Consider the following 15,953-nt stretch of genomic DNA (forward strand, 5'->3'; position numbering starts at 1 on the left):
GGAGTAGGGTATGTTGTGGGGTAGAGGGGTATGCAGTGTATGTGGTAAAACATGGGAAGTAGGTTGTGCAGGGATATGAGTTGTATGTAGGGGGGCAGGGGGAGTAGGGTGTGTATAGATGACATGGAGATAGAGGTTGGATATGGGGCAATAAGAGGCCGAACTAGCGGTGGTGCAGCAGGTGCATTGCACCCGGACCCGCTGCAATGGAGGTAGTGGGATTATTAGCTAGGGGGCACCAACAAAAATCTTGGCTAGGAATGGGAGCTCATCTGGCCGGCTGCCAGTAGCTGGCACAATAAAATTTGTTTTGTGCCAAGTGCGGCGCAGCACGTGTGACATCATGGCACCATGCTGCTGGACAGTGAGCATATGAGCCAAGCCATCTCTGAAGATGGAACAGCAGATTCAGCAGTGAATGCAGATGAGGTATGTGTTGGCTGAGGAGACATGGGTCTAGTGGCGGAGACACAGGGGGATTCTTGAAGACATGAGAAGGCTGAGCTGCAAGGGGAAGAGGAGGCACAGGGGAATGGGGAAGCTGAGAAACACGGAAGGCTGAGAGACCTGAGAATGGGCAGGCTGAGGGGGAGCCTGAGAGATATGGGGGGTGGTGGTGGGGGAGAGATGAGCAGGATGGGGGGCCCAAAAAATTTGTGTGTCCCGGGCCCCAAAATTTCTGTTGCCAGCTCTGGACGCGATCCCCTCTCCTCTCCCAATTTCTCCGGCCCCACTTCTGCCACTGGCTCCCAGCGGCTGACCAGCCCTACCTGGAGCCCTGTCACGAGGCAACACAGCAGTAACTGTGCACCGCGGGCCACGGCCTGCACCCCGCCAGACTGCTGTGCACTCATCATCCAGCACTGCCCTGTACAGGCGGAATGGAGGAGTGCTAGAGGATGAGCAGCCACATCACAGGGAGCAGGTTAGTTTACTTTCTTTGTTACTGACTGCGGTAGGAGGCGGGGGTTGGCCGGTATTGGCGGGGAAGAGTGGTGGGGACTTCAGTTTGACATGAGATAAGGTCACCAGTGATGTTTCCCGGGGACCCCCATGCTATACTTGTGGAAGATAGGTACAGTAATAACTTCCTCCTAGTATCACCCTCTCCCTGTCACCCTCCACTGTCACCAGCTGCTGTTACCCTCTCCTTGGCGACACCCTCTCCCTGGGGTAAACCTCTCCACGGCGTCATCCTCTCTATGTCACTGCTGTCACCCTCTCCCTATCATCCACTACTGTTACCATCTCCCTGGTGTCACCCTCTCCCTGGTGTCACATACTGCTGTCACCCTCTCCCTGGGGTAACCCTCTCCCGGTGTCTTCCTCTCCCTGTCATCCACTGCTGTTACCCACTCCCTGGCGTCACCTACTGCTGTCACTCTTTCCCTGGCGTCACCCACTGCTGTCACCCTCTACCTGGTGTCTCCCTCTTCCTGTAACCCTCTCCCTGTCACCCACTGCTGTCAATCTCTCCGTCACCCACTGATGTCACTCCGTCACCCAGTGCTGTCACTCTCTCCATCATCCACCACTGTCACCCTCTCCCTGTCACCCACTGCTGTCACAATCTCCCTGGTGTCATTCTCTCCCTGTCATCCACTGCTGTTACCCTCTCCCTGGCGTTACATACTGCTGTCACCCTCTCCCTGGGGTAACCCTCTCCCCGGCATCACCTTCTCCTTGTCACTGCTGTCATCCACTGCTGTTACCTTCTCCCTGGTGTCATCCTCTCCCTGGCGTCACATACTGCTATCACCCTCTCCTAGCACCCACCGCTGTCACACTCTCCATGGCGTCACCCTCTCCCTGTCATCCTCTCCATGGTATCACCCTGAGATGCAAATTAGCGGCAAGGGGGGCCAGGGGGCTGATGGTGGCAATTTTGAAGGCCATTGGCTGGGGCAGCAGCCATTGGTAGTGGCGGTAGCGAGCATTGGCTTGAGGGTGGTAGCGGGCATCGGCAGGACTCAGTGGACATTATGGTTGCAGTGCCTCTCCAGCCACTGACGCCACCGCACGCCACTGATATATACTGGTGGCCATTGTCAGCAAACTGGAAAACTAAAATGCACCACAGGTATAGAATCTAGATGGATAGTATACTTGTCGACACAGAGGTAGGTAGAGCAGTGGCCTTCCGTACCGTACTGCTATATATACTGGTGGTCACTGTCAGCAAACTGCAAAACTAAAATGCACCACTGGTATAGAATCTAGATGGATAGTATACTTGACGACACAGAGGTAGGTAGAGCAGTGGCCTTCCGTACCGTACTGCTATATATACTGGTGGTCACTGTCAGCAAACTGCAAAACTAAAATGCACCACAGGTATAGAATCTAGATGGATAGTATACTTGACGACACAGAGGTAGGTAGAGCAGTGGCCTTCCATACCGTACTGCTATATATACTGGTGGTCACTGTCAGCAAACTGCAAAACTAAAATGCACCACAGGTATAGAATCTAGATGGATAGAATACTTGACGACACAGAGGTAGGTAGAGCAGTGGCCTTCCGTACCGTACTGCTATATATACTGGTGGTCACTGTCAGCAAACTGCAAAACTAAAATGCACCACAGGTATAGAATCTGGATGGATAGTATACTTGACGACACAGAGGTAGGTAGAGCAGTGGCCTTCCGTACCGTACTGCTATATATACTGGTGGTCACTGTAAGCAAACTGCAAAACTAAAATGCACCACAGGTATAGAATCTAGATGGATAGTATACTTGATGACACAGAGATAGGTAGAGCAGTGGCCTTCCGTACCGTACTGCTATATATACTGGTGGTCACTGGTCAGCAAAACTCTGCACTGTTCTCCTCCTATATAATATACTGGTGGTCCCCAGTACCCACAATAAAGCAGTGTGAGCACAGATATATGCAGCACACTGAGCACAGATATGGAGCGTTTTTCAGGCAGACAACGTATACTGGTGGTCACTGGTCATCAAAACTCTGCACTGTACTCCTCCTATATAATATACTGGTGGTCCCCAGTACCCACAATAAAGCAGTGTGAGCACAGATATATGCAGCACACTGAGCACAGATATGGAGCGTTTTCCAGGCAAACAACGTATACTGGTGGTCACTGGTCAGCAAAACTCTGCACTGTACTCCTCCTATATAATATACTGGTGGTCCCCAGTACCCACAATAAAGCAGTGTGAGCACAGATATATGCAGCACACTGAGCACAGATATGGAGCGTTTTTCAGGCAGACAACGTATACTGGTGGTCACTGGTCAGCAAAACTCTGCACTGTACTCCTCCTATATAATACAGCTGCTCCCCAGTCCCCACAATTAAGCAATAAGCACAAACGGAGAGGACGCCAGCCACGTCCTCTCCCTAACATTTCCAATGCACGAGTGAAAATGGCGGCGACGCGCGGCTCCTTATATAGAATCCGAATCTCGCGAGAACCCGACAGCGGGATGATGACGTTCGGGCGCGCTCGGGTTAACCGAGCCATACGGGAGAATCCGAGTATGCCTCGGACCCTTGTAAAATGGGTGAAGTTCGGGGGGTTCGGTTTCCGAGGAACCGAATCCGCTCATCACTAATTTAGATTTTGCAAAAGCCTTAGATACAGTGCCTCACAGGAGACTGATTATCAAATTAAGGGAGCTTGGCCTAGGAAATACTATTTGTACATGGATAAGTAATTGGCTGGATAACAGGGTACAACGAGTAGTGTTCAATGGGATGTTCTCCAGCTGGGCACCAGTAGTCAGCGGAATACCACAATGGTCGGTTCTCGGCCTGCTACTGTTCAATATATTTATTAATGACCTAGGGATAGGCCTGGAAAGCACAGTGTAAATCTTTACAGATGATACTAAACTGTGTAAGGTAATGAATTCCGAAATCAATGTGGAGTCTCTACAGAATGACTTATTTAAATTTTAAATCTGGGTGTCTAAATGGAGAATGAGGTTCAATATAGAAAAATGCAAAGTTATGCATTTTGGGATAAAAAATAAACTTGCATCTTACACATTAAATGGGGAATATATAGGGATAACAGTAGTGGAAAAGGGTTTGGGGTGCTCATTGATAATAGGCTTAATAACAGTACACAATGTCAAAATGAAGCAAAGAAGGCAAGTAAGGTGCTAGCGTGCATAAAATGTAGTATTGAGACAAGGGACAAGGATGTGATCCTGCCGCTGTACAAATCATTGGTAAGTCAGCACCTGGAATATTGTGTTCAATTTTGGGCACCACATTATAAAAAAGATATTGGGGAACTCGAAAGAGTTCAAAGGCGAGCTACTAAATTGATTAAAGGGTTAGAGGCACTGGAGTACGAGGAAAGGCTTACTAGGTTAAATATGTATACACTAGAAAAGAGGCGTCTAAGAGGAGACATTATTGATATCTTCAAATATGTAAAGGGACATTAATCGGCGTTAGCAGGAGATTTGTTTATTAAAAGAACTCTGTATAGGACACGTGGGCACTCACTGAGGCACAAGAAGAGGAAATTCCGTACACAACATAGGAAGGGGTTCTTCACAGTAAGGGCAGTAAAGATTTGAAACGCCCTACCTGAGAAGGTGATAATGCATTTAAAAATGTATTGGACAAATTTCTAACTGAAAATAGTATCCAAGGCTATAGCATTTAATAAACTGACATTAATTATCTGGGAGGGACACGAATTATAGTTGTTAATTGGTACTAAACCATTACTTCAGCAGGTACATTATAATGTACACAGCTTAATACAGAATACAGGTTGAACCCGATGGGCATTTTGCCTCTTTTCAAAATCATTAACTACGTTACTACGTTACTACGTTACCTCATTGCACCTTTTTTTTTCTTTGCATTATGTGCTCTTTGGGGCCTAGTTTTTAAAACTGCCATCCTGTCTGCCACTGCCCTGCCACTCCTAGATGGGTCAGGTGTTTGTGCCGCCCACTTGTGTCGCTTAGCTTAGTCATCCAGCTACCTCATTGCACCTCTTTTTCTTCTTTGCATTATGTGCTCTTTGGGGCCTAGTATTTAAAACTGCCATTCTAACATTGCAGTGCCACTCCTAGATGGGCCAGGAGTTTGTGCCGTCCACTTGGGTCGCTTAGCTTAGTCAACCAGCAACCTCTGTGCAACCTTTTGGCCTAAAAGCAGTAATGTGAGGTGTGAGGTGTTCAGAAAAGACTGGAAATGAGTGGAAATGAATGTTATTGAGGTTAATAATACCGTAGGATCAAAATTACCCCAAAATTCTGTGATTTTAGCTGTCTTTATGTTTTTTTCAAAAATCATCCAGATCCAAAACCAAAACCCGAAAGGATGGTTTTGGCAAAACCAATCCCGATCCAAAACACGAGTGGGGATCCAAATCCAAAACCAAAACACAAAACCCGAAAAGTGTCCACCGCACATCTCTACTCGTTACCACCTCTTGCTTCAGGTGATGGCAGGGCAGGTTCAGAAGTGTTTGCTGGCGCTCCAGTCTTCGGCAGTGGCTGAATGACAATTTTTCGGGCCACCGACAGCATCTCCTGCACGCCCCTATAATTTTTCAAGAAATTCTGCACCACCAAATTAATTGTATGTGCAAAACATGGGATGTGCTAGAATTTGACCAGATGTAATGCACGCATAATATTGGTGACGTTGTCCGATATCACAAATCCTCAGGAGAGTCTAAGTGGGGTAAGCCATTTTGCAATGATGTCCCTCAGTTTCCATAAGAGGTTGTCAGTGGTGTGCCTATTACGAAAACTGGTGATACACAGCGTAGCCTGCCTTGGAACGAGTTGGCGTTTGTAAGATGCTGCTACTGGTGCCGCTGCTGTTGTTGCTGCACAGTGGGTTGTCACAGTCATGTAGTCCTTAGTTTGCCCTGCTCTAATTGTCCACATGTCCGTGGTTAAGTAGACACTGGGTACAACCGCATTTTTCAGGACACTGAGGACACTTTTCTTAATGTTCCTGTACATTCTGGGAATAGCTTTCCTAGTGAAGTGGAATCTAGACGGGATTTGGTACCAGGGACACAGTACGTCCATCAACTGTCTAATTCCCACTGCACTAATGGCGGATACCGGACGCACGTCTAACAACAGCATAGTTGTTATGGCCTCAGTAATCCGCTTTGCAACAGGGTGACTGCTGTCATATTTCATCTTCCTCGCAAAGGACTGTAAGACAGTCAATTGCTTAGTTGAAGTAGTACAAGTGGTCTTCCAACTTCCCCTCTGGGATGACGATCGACTCCCAGCAGCAACAACAGCAGCGGCAGCAGCATCAGCAGGCGTACCACTCAAGGATCCTCCGGAGGAATCCCAGTTAGTAGAGGACTCGTCAGTCATGCCAGTGAAATAGCCTGCAGGACTACTAACGTTCCTGACTGAGGAGGAAATTGACATTGAGGGAGTTGGTGGTGTAGTTTGCAGCAGCTTGGGTACAAGAGGAGAAAGGGATTTAGGTGTCAGTGGACTGCTTACACTCTTACCCAAAGTTTCTGAACTAGACAATGACTTCTGATGAATGCGCTCCAGGTGACGTGTAAGGGAGGATGTTCCTAGGTAGTTAATGTCCTTACCCCTACTTATTACGGATTGACAAAGGCAACACATGGCTTGACACCTGTTGTCCGGATTTGTAGAGAAATAATTCCTCACTGAAGATGTGGCTTTTTTTGGTATTTTGCCCAGGCATGACAATGGGCTTTCTCATCCCACGGACATAAACTGTCTCCACTGGTACCTTATTCAAACAAACCACATCACCATCAGAATCCTCATCATCAACTTCCTTCTCAGTGCCAGCTGCATCTATATCCTCCTCATCCTGGTGTACATCTACAATGATATCCTCAATCTCAATATCAGCAACTGGACTGGTGGTGCTCTTCCTGGCACTTGCAAGGGGCGTGCAAATGGTGGTAGGATCCTCCTTTTTCCATACAGTCTTGGGAAGGTCAGGCGTAGACATCGCAACAGCGGACACACGTGGACTCTCCTTGGGGATTTGTGATATCTCTGAATGCACAGTTGTATTTTCCTGTGCTTTAACAAGCTTATTTCTTTTAATTCTTCGAGAGAGAGGAGGGCTTCCATCCTCATGAGAAGCTGAGCCACCAGTCATGAACATAGGCCAAGGCCTTAGCCTTTCCTTGCCACTCGTGAATTGACAATTTTATGTTTCTCCTCAGATAATTTCTTTTTTCCCCCCGATTATTAATTTTTGCTTCTTGGATTTTACATGCCCTCTATGACATTGGGCATTGGCCTTAGCAGATGAAGTTGATGGAATTGCATTGTCAATGTCATGACTGGTGGCAACAGCAGCTTCAGCACTAATACTAGGAACTGGAAGTGGTTCCTGATCTTCCACAATTTTTTCCTCCAAGTTGTTGTTCTTTATTTCATAGAACAGCACCCTTTTATTATTACAGCACACAGAACAGTGCCCCTTTATCTTCACAGCACCCCTGTATTCTTACAGCATACAGGAGCCGTGTGCTTTTAATTTGTAAGAACTGCAATCCTGAATTTTTATAGCAGACAGGGCCAGTGTAATGTTATTAAGACATCAGCACCCCTATATTTGACAGCATACAGCAGTGTGCTTGTAATTTGTAAGAACAGCACCCCTGAATTTTTATAGCAGACAGGGCCAGTGTAATGTTTTTGAGACATCAGCACCTCTATATTTGACAGCATAAGGAGAGGTTTGCTTTTAATTTGTAAAAACTACACCCATGAATTTTTATAGCAGACATGACCAGTGTAATGTTATTAAGACATCAGCACCCCTATATTTGACAGCATACCAGAGCAGTATGCTTTTCATTTTTAAGAACTGCACCCAAATTTTTATAGCAGACAGGGCCAGTGTAATGTTATGAAGACATCAGCACCCCTATATTTGACAGCATACAGGAGTAGTGTGGTTTTAATTTGTAAGAACTGCACGCCTGAATTTTTATAGCAGACATGGCCAGTGTAATGTTATTAAGACATCAGCACCTCTATATTTGACAGAATACAGGAGCGGTGTGCTTTTAATTTGTAACAACTACACCCCTGAATTTTTATAGCAGACAGGGCCAGTTTAATGTTATTAAGACATCAGCACCTCTATATTTGACAGCATACAGGAGCGGTTTGCTTTTAATTTGTAAGAACTACACCCATGAATTTTTATGGCAGACCCGGCCAGTGTAGTGTTATTAAGATATCAGCACCCTATTTTGACAGCATACAGGAGCAGTATGCTTTTCATTTTTAAGAACTGCACCCAAATTTATAGAGCAGACAGGGCCAGTGTAATGTTATGAAGACATCAGCACCCCTATATTTGACAGCATACAGGAGTAGTGTGCTCTTAATTTGTTAGAACTGCACCCCTGAATTTTTATAGCAGACAGGGCCAGTGTAATGTTATTAAGACATCAGCACCCCTATATATGACAGCATACAGGAGCAGGGTGCTTTTAAATTTTAAGAACTGCACCCAAATTAATATAGCAGACAGGGCCAGTGTAATGTTATTAAGACATCAGCACCCCTATATTTGACAGCATACAGTGACAGCGCCGCTGTTTATATGGGATTCAAATCCTGCAAGAATCTGACAGCGGGATGATTACATTTTGCCTCATTCTGGTTTCCGAATCTGGCAGGAAGTCCCGAGCCGGACTCGGATCTGGATTTGAAGCATGAAGTTTAGGGGGGTTCGGTTCCCAGGGAACCAAACCCGCTCATTTCTAATATTTGTATATACATACATATAATTATTCACCTCCTTGTTTGGGTGCAGCGCATGCACAGCATGAAGAACAGAGGAGACAAGTGTGCTGAAGAGGGGAAAATTATCACTTTCTGAAAACTGTCTTCTCAAAAAGCCCAGTGTTTTGGAAGTGATAATTTTCTCATGTGGGCATGAGGAATACTGAAAAAATTGTGAGAGAATTCAATGAGAATTGAAAACTAAAAATTCTCATTACACAATTTTTTCATGATAAATATGCCCTCAAATCCTCTCCTATTTATATCTCTCACTTCACACTCCCACCCTCCTACTGTGCTCTACAAACGAATGCCGCCTCTCTTTCCAACTTATTACTTCCACCTCCAAAATTTGGCCCAAATTGCTCCCTACCAGTGGAATTCTATCCCTTTCCCTATTAGACTCCCCACCACTCTACAAAACTTCAAACAGGCTCTCACTTCTTTATAAAAGCCTTCTAGCTGTTATCTTAACCCACTGCTCTCTGCTCTTTCCTCGCCATCTACCTGTATGCCATTTTGTATCACCCCTGTCTGTCTGCCTCTCCCCTTTAGAATGTAAGCTCTCATGAGCAGGGCCCTCTTCTCTTATGTGTTTTTCACTCCATTACATACAGTATACCTTTATCTACTCTCTACTGTTTACAATAGCCCCTACTGTAACTGCTTATTTGAGTACTATCATCACTGATGCAGCAATGTCCATAAATATTGTCTTTGTCCTGCAATATTCTGCACTGTAAGTCACTTTTTTTTTGTTCTGTTAATTCTGTTTCTGCACTTTATTTTAAGGCACTGCGGAATCCTTGTGGTGCCATATAAATAAAGGCTAATAATAATAATAATAATAATAATTATTATTATTATTATTATTATCATCATAACACAGTGCAACGTTGTGGGAATAGAAACCAAGTGATAAACAAATTGCACTTTATAGCAATCTACTTAGCTGAATATTGGTGGTCATTCTGAGTTGTTCGCTCGCTAGCTGCTTTTAGCAGCATTGCAAACGCTAGGCCGCCCCCTCTGGGAGTGTATCTTAGCTTAGCAGAAATGCGAATGAAAGATTAGCAGAACTGCTACTAAAAATTTGCAAGCAGTTTCTGAGTAGCTCCAGACTTACTCCTAGATTGCGATCATCTCAGTCCATTTAGTTCCTGGTTTGACGTCACAAACACGCCCTGCGTTCGGTCAGCCACTCCCTCGTTTCTCCAGACACTCCTGCGTTTTTGCCTGACACGCCTGCGTTTTTTAGCACACTCCCGTCTCCCGGAAAACGCTCAGCTACCACCCAGAAACGCCCCTTTCCTGTCAATCACTCACCGATCAGTAGTGTGACTGAAAAGCGCCGCATGAACAACAGCACAACTGCTAAGTTTTTAGTTAAATAACTAAGCACATGCGCGCTGCATACCATGCGCATGCACATTTAGCAGCAAATCGCAGCATAGCGAAAATCGGCAAAGAGCGAACAACTCGGAATGACCACCATAGGCCCTCATTCCGAGTTGATCACACGTAGCAACTTTTAGCTGCTCGACTATGGGGGAGTGTATTTTAGCATAGAATGGCTGCGATCGCTTGTGCAGCCCTGCTATGCTAAAAAAGTTTCCTGTAAAACAAGACGAGGGTCAGACTTATACCCCTTTTCCACTAGCTCAAAAAACACGGGTAAATGCACGGGGGCGCGCATTTACCCGTGTTTTTTGCAAGTGGAAAAGGGTAAACCCGGATCAAGTGATCCGGGAATCCTACCCTGGTAGCTAGCCGGGTTGAACACGTGTTCAACCCGGCTAGCTGTCTAGTGTGAACGGGAGCCGTGTCGAGGTGACACGGCTCCCGTTCACAGTGCATAGGGAAGGCGGCGCTGGGAGATCATGTGATCTCCCTGCGCCGCCCCTGCCGTGTCACTAGAAGCGTCACCAACCCGGCATTTGCCGGGTTGTGACTGCTAATGGGAAAGGGACCGAGCACGGGTCGCAGCAGGGGGCAGCTCCCGTGTCAGGCTCCCGGCTGCGACCCGTGCTCGTTAGTGGAAAAGGGGTATGACTTACCCAGTGCGACGGATCCAGCGACGAAGGTCCCAGGATTGATGTCAGACATCCGCCCTCCAAACACCTGGACACGCTTGCGTTCAGATCTCCATGCCCGCAGAACGGTGAGTATCAGCCCCGGAACGCCTCCCTGCTGTCAATCTTATTGCGATCGCGCTAGCGATCACTTTCTTCTCTCTTCCTGTCGTTGCCTGTGGCTAGCTAATTTGAACTATGGGGGTCATTCCGACCAGTTTGCACGCAGCGGTTCTTCGCTGCAGTGCGAACAGGTCGGAACTGCGCTTGTGCGGCGCATGCTCGTCGTTGCCCAGCAACTCGACGGCTGTCGCTGGACAACGACACATGCGCAGTTCCGACCCGTTCGCACCACAGCGAAGAGCCGCTGCATGCAAACGGGTCAGAATGACACCCATAGTTCAAATTAGCTAGCCACAAAGTGTGGAAACAAAACCTAGGACAGGACAGGAAAAATAGGGATGTTCATGTTCTTTGTCACATTAACATAAGTCAAGGCAGGAAGTAGACATCAAAAAAGTCTTGTTCTCCATGTGAAGCTTCTACAGCAGTAGGAAAGGACTGCTGGACTGCATGACCCAAAGTGTAGAAGAGAAGATCTCATAGAAGATGTTCACTCGGTACCCAGGTCCAATTTTTTTTGTGGCTGGTCATGTTCAGGGCACTATATGGGTCAGGCCCGGTGACAGGGGGGTACAAAGGGTTCCCCCATCCTGGGCCCCGAGGCCCTTAGGGGCCCCGCAGCTCACAGGTACAAAACGGAGTGGCGCGATGCCAGCTACAAATGGGCAAAATAAAAACAAATTAATTTTCAGGGCCCCCTGACCCCCCTTCCCCCTTCTCTATTATCAGGACTGACTGGCTCCCGGCAGCAGAGCTGAGTAGCAGTGACGCGATTCGCGGGCGTTCAGTGGGCGGAGCCTAATGCAGAGAACTGTGCCCCCATGAGAGACATGTCATGTGCTCAGTGCTGCAGTGCAGTCAGCTAATGTCTCTCCCAATTGCTCCCCATCCCTCTCTCTCCCTAAGGGTGCATACACACGGTGAGATTCGGACTTATCCGATTCTCACCGTGCGACAGGGGGCCGGGTCGGCACTTAGCCAGTATCGCAAGCACATAATAACTGTGCTTGCGATGCTGGCTATGTGCGATTTCAATCCTGACTATCTCTTCTATAGAGATAGTCAGGATTGACTTGCCTGCACAGCCTATTTTTTCTGCCGATGCCGACCGCGCGGGGCCGCGCATCGGCATCGGATCGGGATCGCAAGGTGACTGTCACCTTGCGATCTGCACTATATTTTCTTCCGATTCTGACTATATAGTCAGAATCGGAAGAAAATATCTTACCGTGTGTACACACCTTAACACTTTCTCCCCTCTCTCTCTCTCCCCCTCTCTCTCCCTGACACTGCTTTCTCTCTCTTTCTGCCTGAGATGGACACAGATCTTGCTTCCTGCACTGCAGCAAGATCTGTGTCCATCTACTAACATGCTGGGGGCTGCCCAGCACATGGAAAGGCCGCCCAGCATGTGTGTGGTGCCACCCCATGATGCATCCGCAATTTAATTGCGGGCGTATCGATTAGAGGGTGACCCCTGACCCCTGTCACCACAGCCTGGCTGCGCTGGCATGCGGTCCAGACCCATTTTTTTCTAGGATCGGCTGCATATGACATCACGCAGCCGCCCTGAAAATACTCTCAACATGCCAGTTTTTCCCACCACACCCCTCAGAATACCGAAATGCCGCCCACCAAGCAGCCGCCAGTGTTAATCACCTTGCGGTCACAAGGTGAAGGGTTGTGTATGCGTGCGCTGACCAGATGGATGTGGACTCTGCGTCCAACTCTGAATCATTACCCACTGTCTCTCTCTCCCTCCCTCTCACTGACACTGTTTTCCTCTCCCTCTCCCTGACAGTCTTTCACTGAATCTATCTCTTTCTGTAATACTGTCTCCCCCACTATCTCTCTCTCCCTGAAACTGTCTCTCTTCCTGATACTTTCTCTCTCCCGTCTCTCCCTCTTTCTTTCTTCCCCTGACACTTTCTCACTCTCTCTTGCTCTCCTCTCTCTCTTTTTCCCTGACACTCTCTCACTCTCAATCGCTCCCCTCCTCTCTCTCTCTTGCTCCTCTCCCTCTCTGGCACTCTCTCTCTCCCTGACACCCTTTATATCGCTCTCCCCTCTCTCTTTCTATTTTTCCCTCTCTTACTCTTTATCTCTCCCTGACTCACCCATCTCTCTCTCTCTCTCTCTCTCTCTCTCTCTCTCTCCCACTCTCACACTTCTGTCACTCTCACCCGGGCACCCTTTCTCTCTTTCTCCCAGGGGAGGGATGTGTGGTGCACGGGTTGAAGGTGAGGGACAGATATCAATGTACCGGGCCCCAAGATTTCTGTTGCTGGCCCTATATGGGTCAGGAAAGATGAGTCCACACTAAGTGGGTGCAGTGGAAGCTATCTCCACTGCAGTTATCTTGAGTTCAATATAAGCCACTTCCTACACATGTTTACTAATGTATATACATGTATCAGCCACTGGGACAAAGTACACCTACCATCCTCAGTAAAACTTGTGAGAATGTTTATTAAGAAATTATTTTCTGCCAACAGTTGGGGGCATACGTCTCAAACAATCACAGTTCATTTACAATAATGCATTTGTTTATCTGAGCTAAATGTATTCTGTATGTTAACACTAGATGGAGCTGTAGGTCTGTATTTGTTGACAATAACTGTTGCAGTAGCAGCACCCAGGCTCATTTTACTATCTACCGAGCATGAGCCCAGTGGCTCAAGGAACACCACAATCTGCACAATGTCATTGTTTTTCTCAACGTGATAAGAATTATAAATATTATTATTTTTTTAACTTAAAATATCATGCTAATAAATATCAGCTAATAAATCTAATGGGGCCCATACACTGTGCTATTTGTGCTAGGTGAGATTTGAGCCTATACAATGTGTGCTATGCGATTTGGACTAAGGGGGTCATTCAGACCTGATCGCACGCTAGATTTTTTCGCGGCGCTGTGATCAGGTCAGAACTGTGCATGCGTATGCACCGCAATGTGCAGGCGCATCGTACAGGTGCCAAGCGGATCATTGCTGTGCGATGGGTTTAGTAAGAATCCATTCGCACAGCCGATCGCAGGAACAGGAAGAGGGCCTATGTGGGTGGCAACTGACCGTTTTCTGGGAGTGTTTGGAAAAATGCAGGTGTGTCCAGGCATTTGCAGGGTGGGTGTCTGACATCAATTCCGGGACCTGACAGGCTGAAGTGATCGCTGCGGCTGAGTACATTTTGGACAACTCAGAAACTGCACAAAACTTTTTTGTAGTGCTCGGCAGCACATGCGATCGCACACTTGCAAAGAAAAAACACACTCCCCTATAGGCGGCGACTATTTGATCGCAGCGCTGCAAAAAATAGCTAGCGGGGGATCAAGTCTGAATTAGGCCCTAAGTGGGGTATGCTATTTGAACTACATGCTATATGAACTACATCCGATTTTGAATACACTATAATGTACTATGGGCCTAATTCAGAACTGATCTGTGAGTAGATAGTCGCCGCCCACAGGGGAGTGTATTTTTGCTTTGCAAATGTGTGATCGCATGTGCAGCCGAGCGGTACAAAAAAGTTTTGTGCAGTTTCTGAGTTGCCCAGAACTTACTCAGCCGCTGTGATCACTTCAGCCTTTCTGGGCCCGGAATTGACGTCAGATACCCGCCCTCCAAACGCTTGGACACGCCTGCATTTTTCCAAACACTCCCTGAAAACGGACAGTTGCCACCCACAAACGCCTGTCAATCTCCTTGCGATCGGCTGTGCGAATGGATTGTTCATAAAACCCATTGCACAGCAATGATCCGCTTTGTACCTGTGCTACGTGCCTGCGCATTGCAGTGCATACGCATGCGCAGTTCTGACCTGATCGCAGTGCATCGAAAAAATCTAGAGTGCGATCAGGTCTGAATGACCCCCTATGTGTGCTGTAGTACAAAAATAGCTGCCTGCACATAATATTTTGCCTTGAGATATGGACTAGACGGGAGCGCACATTGCATCGCAAGGGACATTACACACAGTGCTATTTGAACTGGACGCGATGCTATGTGAACTGAAAATATCAAATAGCATGCGAGAATCGCACCGTGAGTGGGCACCATTAGACAGTAGGAATAAATGGAAAAATAGACTGAACACAGGTTCCCTCCTTTCTTAATACACCCCTATGTATAAAGGAGTACATACTGTAGGTACACAGGTAATACCTTGTGATATCTACCACATTATTATTATTGTTATTATTATTATTATTATTATTATTATTATTATTTATTTATTGGGAGCATCTTTACAATATGCTGTATTTTAAATTGTAAATATTTTAGGATATGTGTGTGCGTGCGTGCGTGCGTGCGTGCGTGCGTGTGTGCGTATGCACATACTGTATGGTAGTGATGTACTGTACAGCAGAAAACATCCTCTGATGTGTCCCAATGAGCACACGCACATAAATGCACTTTTTAATGCACATGTCTTACCCTGCATACAGTGAGAGGAGCGGAGGAGGGCATGAACACTGTGAGGCTTTCGCACAGCTCTCTCTTCATGGATGCACTTGGTGAGTTTTTGCATACACAGAAGCAACTTAGGGCTTAATTCAGACCTCACCGCTGGCCAGCGATTTTTGCACTGCTGCGATCAGATAGTCGCCGCCTACAGGGGGAGGGTATTTTAGCTCTGCAAGTGTGCGATCGCATGTGTAGCAGAGCTGCCCAAACTGATTTTGTGCAGTCTCTGAGTAACCCAAGACTTACTCAGCCGCTGCAATCACTTCAGCTTGTCTGCGACCGTAATTGACGTCAGACACCCGCCATGCAAACGCTTGGACTCGCCTGCATTTTTGCAGACACTCCTTGAAAACAGTCAGTTGCCACCCACAAATGCCCTCTTCCTGTCAGTCACCTTGCAATGGCTTTTTTCGCACCATCCCGTCGCTATGCACTGATCCTCGTTGTTGCGGTCCATCGCGCTTGCGCATTGCGGTGCATATGCATGCGCAGTTCAGAACTGATTGCAGGCTGTGAGAAAACG

Source organism: Pseudophryne corroboree, chromosome 1 (assembly GCF_028390025.1).
Source record: "Pseudophryne corroboree isolate aPseCor3 chromosome 1, aPseCor3.hap2, whole genome shotgun sequence".
Classification (NCBI taxonomy): Eukaryota; Metazoa; Chordata; class Amphibia; order Anura; family Myobatrachidae; genus Pseudophryne; species Pseudophryne corroboree.